At 38.2% G+C, this 10,394-nt stretch overlaps 1 protein-coding gene across 1 annotated transcript in view; it reads right to left on the reverse strand.

Annotated features, from left to right (window-relative positions):
- tagapb (T cell activation RhoGTPase activating protein b) overlaps positions 1-1,163 on the reverse strand; it is an 8,972-nt gene extending 7,809 nt beyond the window's left edge. Inside the window, exon 1 of the mRNA XM_035679038.1 lies at positions 1,006-1,163. The gene's annotated coding sequence lies outside the window, so the exon portion shown is untranslated. The remainder of the gene's footprint in view (positions 1-1,005) is intronic.
- Positions 1,164-10,394: the final 9,231 nt, after the last annotated feature.

The following is a 10,394-nucleotide window of genomic DNA, read 5'->3' on the forward strand; positions in this document are numbered from 1 at the left end:
GGGCTAGAAGTGATCAGTCCCCATATTCAAAGACAGTCGGCTGTTTTTATAAACAGGCACCATCCACGTATTTGCCTATTTTTGGATTAGCCCTGGTCCACACTGTCTGCTTCTGCAGCACGTGTGTGTTGCAGAAAGTCTTGCACTTTATTCCGGTGCCCATGTGAACAGATTAGAGCAATCACACTGCCCGCCTGAGTCACACCTACTTCACTAGAGAGTCGAGGTCTCACCTATTCCTTCTGTGTGCCGCAGTCGAAAGGGTCTGTTCATAGTCATATTGACATTATACCATCAACATGTACACCTTTTACTACAGTTTCAATGCAAATATCTGCAAAACTCAACACCTCCTGTATCTGTTTGAGATTAAAAGCTCTCTGGTGTTTCTGTTCACAAAATCAATTCACATGTTAACAATGTGTTGTATTTATCAAGGGCAAACTCAGTACAGAAAGACAGGGCTGGCAGCAGCAGAAATGCTCTCTGTGTGGTCACCAAAGGCGTGCCAGCAGTTCAATGAGGCAGTGTGCTTAAGCAGTGTGGACGAACCGTTAGCCGGGACTTCCAAGATGGCAACTGATGAAACTGATTATGTCTGTGCTATATTTAATAGGTGGGATTATCCGTCTATTTTTAAACTGGTATGAAGATGATAACAGCCTTGCAGGTCTGTTGTCACATTCTAGTCTTGCTGCATTTTACAAGAAACCTTTTCTTTGCCATATCATGCAGCGCTACTAATAAACCGGTTTATCAAAAATGTCAACCCATTCCTCTGAGATAAAATCTACTCTTTAGATCTTCAAGCAATTAAGGATTCCAGTTAAGAGCAGGATTAGAATGAAAGAATAAAGATAACAATCAAACAGAGATCCTCATAGCCACATAAGGAACGTGCTTGAGCGTGTCTATTCTGGCTTGCAAGCATAGTGTGAATCATAACACTTAACATGCTGTTTGTATCTGAGTCATCACATGTGTGAGTCATGTGTGTCCACTCACCGAAAACACACCAAACAAAAGGTGAGGGCCCAGGCCAAGACGAGAGTCACCCTGAGGTCGATATCACCAGTCGGTCCCTCCTCATCCTCCGATTCATCTTCAAAACCATAAAGCCAAATGTCCTCGAGGCTCACTCGGTGCTTCAGACGGTAGCTGGAATTCGACCTGTTGAAACAGAAGCAGAAAGTAAGTTGATAACCATATAAATAGTTTTCCATCTCAAATGGTACTTTTTTCAAGTTTGAAAAGCAGGTTTCAGTTCCATTTTTTTTTTATTGATTCCCTGTATGCTGTCTTCCCTATTTCTGAAAAAGCTGGAGCTGAAGATAGAAATAGGAGGTGTAAATTAATGTAAGAGCTCGTTTTAAAACCATGTACAAACTTGAAAGGAAAATTGATTTCTGTACATGAGAACACAGCAAGAAACAATAGTCTGTGCTGCAACTGTGGAGAGAAAAGGATAAAGAGACAAAAATTGCTCTTTGATACTTTCGGTGGGCATTTCTTCAGGGCAGGGGCAACACCATTCTCAATAAAAAAGGTGTTCGTTTTAACAGCTCTTGAATGTGTGAAAAGACTTAACAGTTGGACTTGTTTTTTACACCACAGGAATAATAAACTGAAGCCTGCTCTCAAGGTGACTAAACCCCTTCATAGACAACACCATGCTCTCCTGAACAGGTCGGCATTGAGAGAATTAATAGCCTTTGTAAATGGTTTCAAAAATAGTTTCCAAAAATGGTTACTAGTAAAGGATGAGAGCGGAATCATTTTTTTCCCACTGCACCTCCATACAGCCACAACACTTCAGTTGTTTAACCGGCATTTGATTATGACCCAACTGACCGCTGCGTGTTTGCAGCAGAGGCCTGCTGACTGGATCCTGGAGTGCTGATAGATTGGTGGAGCGTGGAGGGAGAGGAAGAGTCAGAAAGAGTGAGCTTTGGGGATTCAAGAGGTGGTATGGTATAGACATAGAGAGAGGGAAGTGACACGCAACTGACCAGAGGTCATATATAGAAAGGCTGTGAGAAATAATCATACGGATTAACACGCTGGGGTTGTCGTGGGGAAAAAGCAATTGAGGGCTTCCATTGACCCAAAGTTACGTTATGTACACAGTCACCTCCAAGAACCTCCATTTACACAGCAGAGTAAGGATGGCTTTGTTATATCTTACCAGCTTTAACCCATTGCTAGAATACTTCCAGGCCTCAAGTTTTTTACATAAGTCAACGTCTATGTGGTAATTAAACACAGAGTTATTTAGGAATACTGTCAATTTACCATCAACACCAGCATAATGTCTAAGATAATGTTTAAGTAAAAGTCTAACAACTATATTTTATACAAGGCCATTCTACAAGACAAGGACACAAGATTAGGTAATAATCACCACCTTGAATGAATACTTCATACAACATTTTGGAAACTTGGAAAAAGGATCGCTGGCTTCCAGAAAAGCTGACACTAAACCGCCTTGCTGGCTGCTAAAGAAATGCTGAGGTTGGCTTTCAGAAGAGGTTGGAAATGTGGGAGACTAATCTGCATTGTTGGCATAAAATGTTATGGAGCAGATGAAGTCGCGAGAAAGTGATAAATGATGAGAAACCAGTCCCTTCCAGGAAGTTGTGATTGCAACAATTAACGCAAATTCAACGAATTCCTGTGAATTCTGAGAGTCTTTGCGCTAAGCTGACTGGCTGCTGGCTGTAGCTATTTCCTAAAAGGTTGAACTTTTCTTTAAAGCCAATTATCATATTTGGCATCTGTGGTGTTTGTTCTCAAGCTGATTTGGACATAAAAGGTTTTTTTTTAAGGCCCCTGGCGGTCTGGTTTATAATCTAGACTTGGAAAAAGTACATAATATAACATCAAGGCTATTTTTTATAGACTTCAGAAAGCTCTGTCGAGAGCCACAGAAGCAATAAAGCTGATTTCAAGTAGCTACTACCTCTGACTGATGATGAACTAAGCTTGATGAGTAAAATCGGCTCAATAGTACCCCAAACAATCATCTTTAGAAGTCATGAATGCTCATACAATGAGGCTCCAAAGTCTATTTATGTTATTGTACCGTAGTCCCAGCTGTGCATACCTACTGGAACAGTGAGCAGGTTGTGGTTCAGAGATGAGTATGATTGTCCTCCCACTCAAGAGCTACAAAACTTCCACCGGCTTTGACAAACAGCTCAAATGTGACTAAGTTGAGCCTCCAGTAAATACAGCAATTTACAAGTTGTTTATATCAGTTTGTTCATAAATGTGGAAAAGCAAGAGTGTCCCACAGGAACAAATAAAAGGGAGATTTTCACTAATAATAACAAAATGACAAAGAAATAACTGGATGAATTTGATTTTAGATGTAAGATACAGTCACTTGTGAGACTAATGAACGAGCATTCAGAAGTGAAAGTATGTCACTGACATGTAGTTAAAGAAAACAACAAAACTTCAGCTGAAGATGTGTTGAAATTACTTTTAGAGAAATTTGTTCATTGTTGAGTTTCTCCTCATGTGACTCCTCTGAAAGGGAACCACCAAGCTTTTTTTCTTCCAGTCAGAGTGACTAGAGACAAACAGTTGTGAGTTTGGAGATTCCCCAACAGTCCGAGTATGCGGTCCAAAAACACGTTTTGCTCTTACTTCCTCTTTCGCTCATTCCAACTTGACACATTTGTTTTCAGCAGAAAGTTACTGAAATACCATTCCTGCTGTATTTCCTGTGTTTGTTTGTTTTTTATTGTATGACAGTTGATTCAGTAATTCCCCAATGGTCTTTTTTTGTTTTTTGCTCATTAGATTATCTTAACACTTAATGAAAATAACTCTGGGGCCATGCTGTGTATTAATATCTACACTTCTTACTTGAGTTTAGCGAAGACAATGACATCGCTGAAGAGGAACAGGTGCCTCTCCTTGGTATTTGAGCCCTCTGTGACCTGAACACACTCGTCCAGCAGCAGCTCTCCGTTCTCACTGGTGAGGCCGAGGACGAACGGACTCTGCTCCACGGAGACCCAGCAGGAAGCCTCCTCCCTGAGCGGGAGGACACACAGAAAGAGGTGAGTGTCTAATTTTGGTATTTATGCTTTTTAACATGTTTACAACATTTCACAACCTCTTAGGGCACAAAACATTGTCAGAAACCACTGGATTATCTTATTTATGCATTGTGACCAACCTATAGTTACAAAAAAAAGACATTTTGGAGGTACAGTATATGGCTTTTAATGGAAAGCAGTGATTCACAACATCATAAAAGACTTGATTAACAAGTAGGATAAAGACCACAAAATGTTGGGGAAGATTTGTTATTTTCTTTCTTGGTGAGAATTAAGTAAGGAACTGATACCACTCATATCTGTGTATGGTATAAGTGGTAAATATGAACCTGGAGCCAAACCTGTTTTACTCATTAGCTTAGGTTTGTATAAATACCTTATATTATATATTACATACTGTCAATGATACAGACTGAGGGAGGGGAAAACAGCTAACCTGGCTCTTGTAGCACTCATTTTTACACCCTGTATGAATTAAACAAACTAGATATAATGTGTTAATTAGTGAGCTTTAGATGGTCTGGTAGCTGATTTTTTAGTTTTTTTATGTTTCAGACTTCATGCTAAACTAAGCTAACAAGCACCAAGAGTAGAAACAGGTGCTGACACCGACATTACCGTCTTTCAGAGGCTTAGATTTAAAGCAAGGTATCATTTTAAACTAGAAGACCTAAGGCACCCATCAGTACCAATGGGTACTGGGTACAATCGCTATACCCACGAGTCCTCCCTTTACTAACACATCCAGTTTACACTGATCTCATGCAGTTTTGGGCAAAAACCATGAAGCAGTATTGGAATTATTACATTGAGTATGACTGGAAAGCTGAAACTCTTGTGCATTCAATGACCCCAACTGTATTAATGTGTGATGTTGTTCACACATAAAGTCACACTAACTACACTGACACCACCGATTCCCTACCATATTTTAAGTTCACTAGTACATCATAAAAACCGTCACCCCACTTTGAAACTCACACCACTGCCCCTCAACCTAACCCTTGCTAAGCTATCGTTAACCATCTCCTGACTGTAGCTTATTCTACAGAAATGAGAGTGGAAAAGATCTTCTCAGCTATCTCTCAGCAAGAAAGTGTATTTTATAAAATATCTAACTATTCCTTTAAGGTACCTTGTCTAAACATTAGCAGCACAAAGGAAGTGGCTGAAAAAGCTGCCTCTCACAGCTGACATGTGTCGTATGAAGAGCAGCATCGTGGTGTAGTTTCACACCAGCTGTTTTGAATATGAATATTAACTATTTCCTGAGATGACTTTTTCGTTCAATACATATGTAACAGTATCGTAACATGTTGCATAATGTGCCTTATATATGCAGATATTTAAGAGCTAAATTAGTATTCGTGAAACAGCCTTAAAGCTTCCATAAAGGATTCATTCCAGCTTTAAGAAAGTGTCACCAAAATCGCCACTATACCATTATTCCAAGACATTTTGTTCTTAATTTCAACATCACACAAAAAAAGGAGAGATTATAACTAATTTGAATTCAAAGCAACAATATCATGGGAGCTGAAAATTCACTGAGCTGATTAGTGATTCCTTGTAACATCTTTAATGCCAGGAGTCTATAATTTAAGAACTCTCATTGGAATAAATGATCAAAATTCAAACAGGAAAGTCAGTATTTCACAAAGAATTAGACATAAGAATTCATATTTGTGTAGATAAAGATGGTTGTGTTTCTTCTTTCTTTTCCATTCAATCATCTCATGAACGCATCAGTTTTATTTTATAATCTCTTGGTCACCGGTCAATGCTTTAATCAATCACCAGTGCTTTCAAAGGATAAACATATTAAGCTTCACACAATGTTTTTGTTTTTTAGACTTTTCTATCCTATTTCTTTGACAAATACTTAAAATTGTATCTCTTAGGAGCCTCTTAAAAATATCTGAATCAAACAGGCATATTATTAATAGCTCTGTCCTACCGTAGCAACAGGTCACACGTAGACGTTGCTGTGTTTTAAGAGTCAAAAAGGTTGTCATATAGCCTGCTGGTTGTTTAATAAAGTGTCCTGATGGTGAAATCATTACTGAATGAAATCAGTACAAACAAACAGCTCTTAAATGAGCATTTGTGCTGTTGATGAAGAGTGAAACTGGAAACATCAGCAGTGATACTCAAGAGTCAGAAGTTGCTGCTGTTGTGCTTTTAATGACTGAAGGATCATATAAGATTAATGAAGAGTGACCTGAAGAAACCTGCAGTTTGTTTTGTAAAATAAATATGATCTGATCCCACTGAGAACGTGGAATCGTGTTTTAATTTGAAGGATTATGTCGGATACGTGTGCGAAGGGATTACCCTAACAGATCAATATCATGTCAATAACCCGGTGTGATTTCATTATATATCACAGAGGAGCAGTACACTGCTTTGTTTTAAGAGTCAGAAAGGTTGGGGACCACTAGGGCTGTCAGCAAATATTCTAAATTTGGATCTATATTGATTATTATCGATATTATTATTATCATATAATTATTGGGGACAGTGGTGGCCTGAGGGTTAGAGAGGTGAGCTTGTGACAGGGAGGTCTTTGGTTCAATGGGAAGGTGAAGCAGCTACCTTATTACCCCCACTGAGGTGCCCTTAAGCAAGGCACCTAACCCCGACCGCTCCTATGGAGCTGCTCAGACTGCGGTGTACTGAACAGCTTCCTGGAGCTGCGAGGATGTGATCAGGACGTTCCTGCAACAGAGAGGCTTCCTCTCAGTGTCTCCCCTGAATAAATAAAGTTTTAAAAACAATAATAATCTAAACAATTCGAGAAAAAAGCAGCACTGTCTGTCTCACGAGTTCTTGCGTGGGCCTGGGCCGCTGCACTAAATGCACTGTATGATGGACAGCAGTCACACAACGTCACTTTCAAGTGATTGAAAATGAAATGTAGGTGAAGCTCAAACAAGCAAATATTCAACCGTGTGGTAATGATAGCAGAAAGTTCATGGCCCAACTCGACGTCAGAGGAAGCGATTTGCTCTCCAAGAACCAAATGTAATTACATGTAATAAATTCATAAATAAAATGTAAGTGGGTTGTCAAACATACGCTACCAGCAGCACTCAACCGACAATGTTGTTATGTTTATGTATTGACATAATGCGCATAAAAGATCATCAAAACCTAGGTGATGTATTTTCGAATGAATAATAATAATAGTAGTCAGTCGGAGTTAGTGGCTCAGAGAAAGTCTTTATAATTATGTTAATGCTAAAGGCACAATAGTCATGATTTTTGCCTTCATTACAATGATAATTTGTAGTCTATTTAATAGTTATTAACAACATTTTATAACTTTTTAGTAGATACAATTCATTAAAAAACAATGCAAAACCTCTTCTCAGTAAAAAAAAGGACAAAGTCATTGTAAGTTTTGATATTTTTTTATGAACTAACAGTCCTCATTATACTTCCAGCACTTATGAACGGATAACCTTTTTGTGTTCATCGTCGTTTCCATGGACGCAGTGAATAAACAAGGCTACACAGACTGGATTTGTATAAGCTGCAGTACCAGGATACAAAGTTCCGGCAATTATTTGGCAACATGATAGTGTACATATTCAGAAAGGAACATACATTTGAACAGTTGGATTTTAAAAACATTTATTTACATAATACACATTTAGCTCTTTGTACTCAATGTTAAATATGGTCTGAAGAAACTCAAGAGAAGTGAAAAGTTTGGAATTTTGAAACGTAGAATATTTATAAATTGTCTTAATGATGAAAACATTATAAGCTACACTGCATCAAATCAGTGCAAACAAAGCCCTCAAAGCTGCATCTGCGCTGTTTGCAACACTTTTTTTTTTTCCCTGCAGGTGTGAAAGTCAAACTACGAGCAATGATACCGTGCAACAACTCAAAAGCCAGATGTTGTTGCTGTTGTGCTTTTAATGGCTGAATGACAGCAGCAAATTCATGAAGAGCGACCTGAAGAAACCCAGTGTTTGTTTGGTAAAACAAACATTATCTGATCCCACTGAGAGCACGGAATCACGTTTTAATTTGAAGAAAAATGTCAGAACCGCGTGTGAAGGCATCAGCAGCTAACGGATCAATATCAAGTCAATAACACAATATGATTTAATTTTAGGCATCACAGATGAGCACACTAGTATCGACTAACTTAAGCTTGTTTATTTGTTCAGCTGAAGTGAACAGAGAAGAAGTTCAGTGGAATCAAGTTTTGAACTGTGACTTTAAACAGTGGCTTTAGCTGCAGTTCTGTTTTTTTGGGGGGGGATTACCTCTCATCTCACTTGATATTTTATAATAATCATAAAATAATCTCTAATAAAACAAAACAATCTGGTTATGTCATAGCTGCCTAGAAAAAAGGCTCAAATGTCAAATCGACTCACAATCAAGGTGTACACAAGAAGTAAGAGTTGTTTGTTCTAAATCATAATGAAACCAATTTTGGTCATCGCTCTTCCCACTGACTCTGAGTTCAGGGCACAAATTCAAATCATTGCAGCCGAGGTGCTTTCCCTGTTACCTTTCTGGCCTACCAAAGATGACACATAAAATACTGGCAAATAAAACAGTGGGAGAACTATAAACTCAGCAACAGGTGATTATGTGTGAACGCAAACAACAGAAAACAATAATTAAAGTAGTTCTAAAGCTCATAAAGGCAAACCACAGCTACCTAACTTCTGTTACACGTTAAAGTAATGGTTCAATATATTGGCAAATACACTTATTTGCTTTATTGTCAAATGTTAGATGAAAAGATCAATAGCTTTCCACTCTTGTAGTTTTTCCATCAGCAACAAGCTAGATGGTTAACGTTAGCTTACCAGCTAGCCCTGCTCCATACAGAGCATTGACAGTAAATATATGTTTATGGTTCATGTGTCTTGTTTTTACACTACACACAGATCTTATTTAACTCTCTGCAAGAAAACAAATGTGAAAAGTGTATATCTAAAAATATTACTTAATTACAAGTATTCCTTGAATGTAAAATGATGTTATAATTACTATAATGTAAATTATTAATGAAAACTATGTTGTAAACGGTCTTAAAGAGGTTTTTACTGCACTAGGTTACATCCTTCATATGAAAGTACAAATACTTTGTTACTGTACTTTAGTAGTTATTTTAGATATCTGTACTTTCTACTTTTTCACAGGCTCGTTACTTTAGGTTGAATGTATCTGAGGGTAATTATTGATTATTAGTTTTACTTTCCAAACATCAGGACAGACGTAACATGACGACGACAACATAAAAGGGACGTAAAAGATGAAACGGACGAGAGAGGCAGACTCAACCCTGTTTGAAGTTTCAGACGGAAAGAACCAGAAGAAGAGAAGAGAAGAGTACTTTGAATGCATTTCAAAGCCTGTACTTTTTCACTTTTACTTGACTAAAGACATTAAATCTTCTATTTTTACCAGGGTCAGAGTAATTAGAAGATATGTGTACTTTTGGCTCCTCTGGTAGTAATAAAACTTGTATACACTAAATACATATAGCGTCTTCAGTGTGTATTTTTTATGTTGAGGTAATCTCTACGTCAGTGGCAGTCCCACTACAGTGAAACTAACACCCACTGAGTCCCCCCACCACCACCACCTCATGGAAATGCACAGAGTGTGTGCATGAAGGCTGTATGGGAGGAGGTGTGAGAGTGGGATGTGTCTGACATTTCTTCCTGTTGCTTTGATAGACCCGCCCACTGGAGACTCTGGTGGTCGTTGTGTGACGACTGTAACAACAACTTTAAAAGGTTGAAGGGTTAAACGTCAGATATTCAAGAGGAGGTGATGAAGAATCTGGCCAGACAAATGACAGACTGTAGGTGTGTAACGACATTACAGAGCTTTATTAGACTGTTGGCAAGAGGATTGACCTTTATATTTATTTATTCATTGTAAATATATACATAGAAATAGGTGCTGAGATCATGAGTCTGTGTCTCCTCCACTGCTGGCTATACATCATTTATTTAGTTATTTTGACTTTTCTGCTGTTTTATTACATTGAAGATGGAGATTCAAACCGTTCTCGCCACTGCTCGGAAATCAGTTCTGATGCCAAAATACTGAATGTTTTACCTTTTTATTTATTGATTGCCCCACAATTACTCAATAGTAGTATAATGAATTTAATCAGACAGTAAAAATACAGATTAAGTGGTTTGATTCAACTTAAGTCTCCAGACCCCGAGAGGAACTGACCTCTGTTCTCATCCTGAATGAAAAAACACAGAAAAGTCATTGAAGGCAACTTTCTATAGTTACTGAGGCTATACATTTTTCTTTTATTTGAACAGGGAC

The sequence above is a fragment of the Morone saxatilis genome, unplaced genomic scaffold (assembly GCF_004916995.1).
Source record: "Morone saxatilis isolate NCDOM2014 unplaced genomic scaffold, NCSU_SB_2.0 Contig7, whole genome shotgun sequence".
Classification (NCBI taxonomy): domain Eukaryota; kingdom Metazoa; phylum Chordata; class Actinopteri; family Moronidae; genus Morone; species Morone saxatilis.